At 48.1% G+C, this 8,215-nt stretch overlaps 1 long non-coding RNA gene across 2 annotated transcripts; it reads right to left on the bottom strand.

The window, feature by feature from the left end:
- Positions 1-809: 809 nt before the first annotated feature.
- On the bottom strand, positions 810-5,301 carry LOC118909539 (uncharacterized). 2 transcript variants are annotated; one of them, XR_008995747.1, is made up of 3 exons: positions 5,135-5,301; positions 3,737-3,919; positions 810-936 (listed from the first exon to the last, which is right to left on the bottom strand). It is a non-coding gene; the product is annotated as an uncharacterized LOC118909539 (long non-coding RNA). The 2 variants fall into 2 exon arrangements; XR_005023682.2 differs by having other exon boundaries at positions 846-985; positions 5,135-5,300.
- Between the last annotated feature and the right edge of the window lie 2,914 nt (positions 5,302-8,215).

The raw sequence follows: 8,215 nt of genomic DNA, 5'->3' as shown, positions 1-8,215 counted from the left end.
CCTGTAACCCTTAAATTTCTAGGCTACTAAACTGTTCTGTTTGATCTCTTGCTAACTCCCATAGCCCTGCTAATATAGGGTGTCTGGCCATTTACAATTGTTGATCCTTAGATTACATCTACACTGACCCTGTGGCATCTAATGATGCTGCATGGCACCAAGAACCCAAAAGGAGTTGACAGGGATGGATACCAAAGGAAAGAAAAGATAAATACTAGAGAAGAAAATGAACATCTCTTCTTTTGATACCAGAGATAACTACAAAAGCCTATGAATGTTCAAAATACTAGAGTTGAGGGCTCCTGACAAGTGGCCTCACCTTAAACTGCCCACCCACCAATGGTCCTTATTATATGTGATGCTGCTTGGGTCTCACTCACCTGAGTGGGCATCTGTTGAGATTTCTCTCTCCAGTACACAGGGCTCATTCCCTTCCTCCAACTGGCAAATTACATATGGCTTAGACACTGGAAGCTCTAAAGGTAGAGAAATAAAAAGTATTGTGACTACGTGTATGTCAGATGCCAAAGGCTTTGACCTTTGGTCTTAAAAGGGGAAGACATACTGTAGATGTGGATAGCCTCCAAATAGGTATTGTGAAACATCAGCATTTTCTTATGGAACAGGACTTATCTGAGGAAGGAGCAGAAGTACTGCATCTCTGGACCCCAAAGAGAGTGTTAATGTCTGATTCCAGAACTCCAGGGAAAAACTCAGCGCACAGCTCCAGACAGCCCAAGCTTTTAAACACCAAGGAAACAAAGATGGCTTGAAGGGCAGACTTTGGCCTTTGGGGCAGCTGAGCTCACCCAGAAAGGCCAGGTTCTTGAAGTTCTCCAGCATCACCTCCCTCTACAGGTCCTTCAGAGAAGGGTCCAGCTGCCCCCACTCCCACGGGGTGAATTCCACACACACATCTTCAAATGTCATCAGGTCCTGAAACATAGGAGACACACTGGCATCCTTGGGGAACATGCTCATGGCCCTGGGGAGAAGAGTGGATGGTTTTCTGAGAAGAATCTTAGTATAGGCAATTAAAGATTCCAAGAGTTTCTAGCTATCCCAATACCCAGTTTCAGGTTTTGTCACTCAAAATATTTTAAGCTGCTCCAGGGAATGTATCGTTCTTACTACTTGGTATCCCACCCAGTGCCCACTTATTTCAACATCAGCTGCTTAGCACTCTAACCAGGGGCTCAGGAAAATGAGGCCTACAGAGACATCTGCCCCCACCTTTGGGCCCCTTACTATAGGAGGCTTACACTTCCTACCTCATTGCCATTAGACTTGACCACATGACCTGCTTTAATAAGCAGGCTATGAGTAGAAGCAACATGTGCCACTTCCGAGCAGAAGCCTGAGGAGCCATGTTCTGTCTGACGTTGCACTTTCCCCCTGCCACAAAAACAGCCTGTCCCAGGGCAGGGTTGGTCCTTCTGCCTGGATGCCAGAGCGAAGAGGGTGTGGAGCAGAGTCCCAGTCAGCCCACTAGCGATATGTAATGTAAAGAAGAAACACATCTTTGTTACTATGAGCCATTGAGATCTGGCACTATTGTTACTACAGCCTAACTAGACTAAGCCCTCTGATATACCACTGAATGGTGTATTTCAAGGCCAAAGAGGTTTAAGCTCTATGTATTACTCTGGTGACTACATGGGGAAATTTCTTATTGGTGGGGGTTTCCCATCAGCTAGAAAATGAAATATAAATGTCTATTACCAAGCTAGAATACCACTACACTACCACCTGGATGCTAGGAAACAATGCCAGCTGGCTTTCACAGCCTCCATTTGGTTCTCCCTCCACATACAGCCCACTACAGCAAACCAACCTGGATTCACCTCTGGATTCAGTTACCATTTTCCCCATCATCCCCTTCACAGCTGAAACTGACAAGGACTAAGCAATTACCATTTGCCAGAAGACTCCAACAATCATATAAGGTTGTTGCATTGAGTGGTAAAGATCTTGGGGCCAGACAACCTGGATTTGAAACAAGGCTCCCTTTCTTACTAGCTAGATAACCACAAACAAGTACCATTCTCTGTCCCTTGGTTTCATCAGTTTACCTCTCTGTGCTTCAGTTGCCACTCTTCAAAATGGGAACATTTTAAAAATGAAATGAGTTAATATAAGTAAACTGTGATTCAGTTCCTAATACATATTTGCTTCTCAGTAAACAATAGCTATTACTCTTTCCATCATTAACATGATTATCATCCCCATTTTACACTTGTCAAACCAATGCCTAAAGAGAGCACATGACCCTTCCAAAGTCAGGTGACCCAGCCACGAAGCAGTGAAGTTGAGTTAGCCTCCTCGCTAGCCCAGGAAGATAACACTTGAATAGGGACCCAGCCTCAAATGGCCTCCTCACCTGTCCAGGCCCTCAGAGCCTCTTTGTCTCCTTTTCTCCACGGAGCCTTCCCCAACCTCTCCAGCACAGACTGGTTCTCCTTTTCCCAAACCTCAATGTAGAGGCCTGTCTATGCCCCTCCATCTGCCATCAAACCATGCACATTCTTACTGTGACTGGGTTCCAGATCCTTCTCCCCTCTCCCCTCTGTGGTTGTGAGGCTCCTTCAAGCCCAGGGCTCTCACATTACTTGACACTTGCCACAGTGCCCATCACAGAAATGAACCAGAGGATCTGAGTGAGTGCACACCAAGTGAGAGGGGAGGGCCCTAGGCAAGGGACAGGGATGCCAGTATCTCTCTCGTGGGCTTGGCCTCCACAGAGCAGGAATTCGGGTGAATGTGCCTTGGTGAACAAAGAGGCTCCACAGAAAAGGAGGCCAAGATATTCATAGTTCAGGCATTTTAAGAAAAACTAGGAGAACCCCAACTCACCTAGGGCCTGGTTCTCAGGAATAAACTGGTTGTTCCCTTTTTCTCTGGGTATGTTTTCAGAGGAATAGCACGGTCCGGGATCCAGAGAGCCAGGAAGGTCAAAGGAGCCCGAAGGAAGGTTAACCCTTGGGGCCTTTACAGCTCCCAGACTCCCCAGTGGGAGAGCTTTACATGGTCATTGTGTCAACCTCATGGTTCTGGGGAAAGAGCTCAGTCAGAGGAAGTGGAGGGACAGCTATGCCCCATGAAAGGTGCTCTTGTACTGCTGTGTAAGGCCCCCACCTGTCTAGAGCCCACAGCAGGCTGCAGGTAGTTGAATGTGACCAGTCAGGCCATTGCTGAGTTATTTACTGGACCTCCAATATGCAAGTCCTCTACTAGGCCTTTTGAAAACATCAACATGGAGAAGACCTTCAAGGAACTTAAGTCTAGCCTGTTGGTATGAGACAGGTTAACAGTACAAAACAAGGCTCAGGGGAAGAAAGCTTAGAATTCTTTCCGTCATCCTTTGGAAATCAGCTTAGAAATAGCTCTTCCTGAGAAGTTCCAAGCAGCATTGGATCTCTGCAGCATATTCTGAGTCCCTCTGTTATAGGGCTTTGCATCATACTGTTTTTAGAGGTTTAAAGCAAACAAAAATCTAACCCTACCCCAAAGAAGCGGTTATGGGTAACACCACCACCACCAGAAGCATGGAAGTGGGCCTGCAGCATAGTACAGTGCAGGTCATAGTACTGTGAAGGTTGTACTATAGTACAGATCATAGTACAGTGCAGGTCATAGTAAAGTACAAGTTATAGTACAATACAGTTCATAGTACAGGTCACAGTATGGTGCAAGTCATAGTACAATAAAGATCAGTGCTTCTCAAACCTTAACATACATTTGAGCTCCTGAGGATCTTGTTAGATAGAATCTGGTTCAGTGGTTATAGGTTAGGGCCTGACAGTCTGCACTTCTCAGAAGCTTCCAGGTGATGCCTGTGCTGCTGGTCTATACGGCATGGGAGTCCAAAGACTTGGCCTTGTTCTGCCATTGGACAGTTTTGTGACCTTGATCATGTGTGCTGAAGAATAAAAAGTAAATTAAAATGCCTACTTGGTGAAGGACAGGAGATTCTAAACTTAAAAAGTAATGGCATACATTTGCAACAGCACAGTTGGATCTAGAGGGTATTATGCTCAGTGAAATAAGCCAGGCAGAGAAAGACAAGTACCAAATGATTTCCCTCATTTGTGGAGTATAAAAACAAAGCAAAACAGATGGAACAGAACAGCATTAGGCACATAGACACTGAGAAGGACTAGTGGTTACCAAGGCGGCAGGGAAAGGGCGGGGAGGGCGACTGTTGAACCACTGTGATGTACATTTGATAAAACAAAATTTTAAAAGTAATGGCATAAAGCCTCTGGATCACCTGGATGGCCTAGTCCCTAACACTACTGGGGGGATCCTGGTGGGTCACAGGAGGTGCCCACCATGTACACTGCTTACCTTGTACACAGCTGAGCTAGAACTGGAAGAATCATTATCACTTAATGGAGTGATAAAGTGGGTGACAAGCCTCCACATGGCTCCCCTGCCCTCTGATCTCCCGCCAAGGGCCACTCCTCACAGGTTTGTTTACCCTCTCCCTTCCACAGCAGGAAAAGATCCTCCCCTGCCCTCCCCTCTCTCTGGCCTTTGGGACAAATCTTCCATGGCCGTACTCTCCACCTCTATGCTCTCTAGATGCTGCAACTTCATGCAGGGCCTGGAATGTTAGGAACCGCCACAGGGAAGGTGGGGGCAGGCAATGCCCATTCAGTGGGGTTCCCCGGGCCCGTCCTAGGGTTCTCCTTCTACTAGGCCTGGTTCTAACTCCCCAGGAGGGCTTATAGCACCCTAGAGAACCAAACATGATGTTGTAGAGTCCACTGCTGGCACCAAGGGGCCACGTCTTTTCACTAGGTCCAAATCTCTGTCCTTTGGCTGCAGCTCTGCGGACCTCCCGAGGATTCATGGAGCAGGGGTCAAGCTAGGTGTCACCAGGCAGTCCCACTCCGTGCGGTGCCGCCCAACCAACCTGCAGGGCCCAGATCGGGTCTGTCAAACCCGACCCCTGCCCAAAGGCGCAGCGCGGCTGCCCAGGGGCACTCTCAGACCCCTCAGGGCCGGGCCTTAGCCCGCCAGCTCCGCTCCACCGCCCTGCTCCAGGGCACCAGGCTCTGGGACCCAGTTCCCATGGAGACCCAGACCCGCGGGGACACCGCACCACCAGGAGGTACAGCCGTAGCCACACCTGCGACCCTGGTACCCAGCGCTCCTTCACAGCCTCACAGGGACACGGACCGGCCGTACAACTGCGTCCCCCTGCTCCAGGCCTCCGCAGCCCCTCGCAGACAAGCAGACGGACACTCCCGACGCTACCACAGGCTCACGGGGCGGAGAACAAGGTAAAACCGCGCCCCAGGTCCCGGAGCCCACAAAGAGCAAACCCCGCCCCTACCCAGCCCCACCTCAGGAGACCGGTCCTGACCTGCGCAGACAGGCCGCGCGCGGAATCCGCCGGCGAGGGTCTCTGGAGGGTCTGCGGTGCGGGGCCAGCGGCGCCTGCGCCCGGGCATCCACGGGAAGGGGTCCTGCGGTCAGTTACTCGGCTCCCCCAAAGGGGCTGAGAACTGGGAGCAGCTCCCATCTTGGGCCCAGTAGCCCGGTTTGGGGCTGTCCAACACAAGCCACTGGAAATTTGTTAAAAACAGAAGGCTGGGCCCCACACTGAATCAGTCAAGGATTGCCAGGAGGACCCCCAGGCATGTGTATTTCTTATACGATGCCCAGGAGATATTGATGGCACATTGCTATTTACTAAGTGCTATTCTACGGGCTGTCCAGTGCCTCTTCACCTTTCTCCCACTGCCCCTGGTTTTGAGTCCCCCCGAAAGGTGAACTAAGAAAGCAGGACTTTGGACTCCCTCCTGCTCCAGAAACAAGTATCATTTAGGACCTAAAAGAAATGGAATATCAATTTGAATATTAAAACCTTAACTTTCTGGAGGCAGTCCTCAGCCAGAGAGGGGACTTAGAAGGACTGAGAGATTTGTAGTATAGACCCTATTTAGAGGTTGAGAGACATATAATTCCATTAAATCTGGGCAAAAAGGCCACTCTGCTGTCTTGCTTTTGCAGTCTAGCTTCACTTTTTGCCAGCACCCACGGTGGCACAGATGACCAGGACGGCACAGCAAGTGCCCAGAAAGCAAGCCCTCTACCTCCCAAGGTGGGGGCCAGGGGACTGCCTGGGAACCAGGGGTGGCACAAGAGTTTCTGTTCTCTTCAGTGCTTTGGAATGAAAAAGGAGGGAATGGACAAGTGCGGAAAGATTTTTATCTCATTGGTGGCTCAACATAACTAGATAGAAATGAAATTGCTTCAGATAAACAGGGAGCACTGCCTGTCCCCATTATCTTTAGTTTTAGCATTAGCCTTCTCCAGTGTCTGAAATTTCCCACTCCCACATGTCACGATGCATATTTGTTACCCAGAAGAGTCAATCAGTAGCTTAACAGGGATGTCCCCTCCCCCACTCAGTGCTCTGGTGTGCAATTTGATGTCAAGTACTGTTAGGAGAGCTCTGGTCCCTATTAGCCTGGTAAGTTTCCCTATTACACCCAACATTCCCTTTTGCTGCTCCTTTGTAGTCAAACATTTCTCCTACTCCACCCTCTTGTGATCACTGCTCTGTTCTGTCCTGTAATTTTGTCTTTTTCAGAATGTCACATAAACAGGTTATATAGTGGGCAACCTTTTGAGAGTAGCTGCTTTCACTCAGCATATTGCCCTTGAGAGCCATCCATGCCATCATGTGTATCAATCGTCCATTCCTTTTTATTCCGAGTCCAGCTGTCCTTTAAGGAAGGTTGTCCAAAGATGCCATTCAACACATTCTTTTATATCCTATTTACTGGAACACATGACTACACCTAGCTGCAGGGAAATGTAGTTTTTATCCTTGTGCCAGCAAAAATTCTATTACCATGGAAGATGGAGAGAAAGAACAATGGGAGATCTCTGATTTTAGGAATAATATTGATAAACTAATTTATCCTGAGGAAGAGTAGATAACGAGCATCTCTGTAAATCAAATTAGCCTGAAGAAGACGGCTCTCTAAAGAGCTAAAGGAATTTTAAGAACTAATTATAAGAAACAAAAATGAATGGTGCTTTTGTAAAGCAGGACTGAAACACAGAGTTTTCAACAGGAGCTTCTGTGTGTTAGGGGATGTTAGAGCATCACCATGACCCACATCCTCTGACTTACACGTGACAGAACCAGAAACCTGTTCACCATTAAGGCTCAGGCATCTGTCTTGCGAATGGGTTTCAGCCCCAGGCAAGTTTGCTATGGATTCTGTGAGACTGGAGAATGACAATGGAACGTTCTTGGGGTGAAACGGTTATACCCCACTCTATTTCCACGGTGGCAGGTCAATCACTAGAATCCCGTCCACTCAGAGCGGGTCTGCATGTGACAAGCCAGTCTCTGCCTCTGGGCCTCTCTGCCCCCGCAGCCGCCTCAGTCTCTGTCCTTGGCACTGCCACCACTCCAGTCTCTGCTCTCATGCAGCCTTGTAGCCATGCCACCATGTTGCCCAGAGCATTGGGCAGAGCTCTTTATATAGAGTCAATAGTAACATATTGCCCACACATGTGTAGTGAGGTAGCCAACCAGGGCCAGGTGAGAATCCTGGCCATAGGAACCTTCATTTTATCCACACATCTATAGTCATTTAGGGGGTTAAAGATGCCTCAATGGTAGATTTTTGAATAAAAGGTATTAAGCAAACAAAAGACAGAATTAAAAAGCCAATCTGACCTGGAATCAGACCTAGGTATCAGAAGCAACAATGGCTTTCAGATATAGTATGAAATTCAGCCCGAATAGGTCTCTTCCACCCCATCCACTCAGTTTCTGATGGTACATGTGCACCCCAGGAAAAAGAGTTGGTAGTGGAAAATGACGAATATTACTACTAAGTAACCAAATCCATTTCCCATGGACTGGTAAAACTGAAAACACTTATCATGAAGAGCCCATACAATTCTGCTCATGTAACAGCTCTAAAAAGGCCATGATATACACGGATAATACTTTCTTCAGAGAGAGATGTACCAGGTGGCTGCAGCAAAGAGAAGAAATGCTCAGAGATTCAAGGTCAAAGAGTGTCCAAGAAGAGGGGTCCTGGAACAGCAAGAGGTGGCCTAGATGGTGCAGTTTGCTGATAGAAGCTGTCTGTAGCAGTTCAGGAGGCAACAACACAGGTAAGCAGAGTCACAGCAAGGCACAGCAAAAGTGTCAGCTGAACAGGGACATTGCAAAGCT

The sequence above is a fragment of the Manis pentadactyla genome, chromosome 2, assembly GCF_030020395.1.
Source record: "Manis pentadactyla isolate mManPen7 chromosome 2, mManPen7.hap1, whole genome shotgun sequence".
Lineage (NCBI taxonomy): Eukaryota > Metazoa > Chordata > Mammalia > Pholidota > Manidae > Manis > Manis pentadactyla.
The sequence above is the reverse complement of the archived record's forward strand: the minus strand, read 5'-3'. Positions and strand labels throughout refer to the sequence as shown.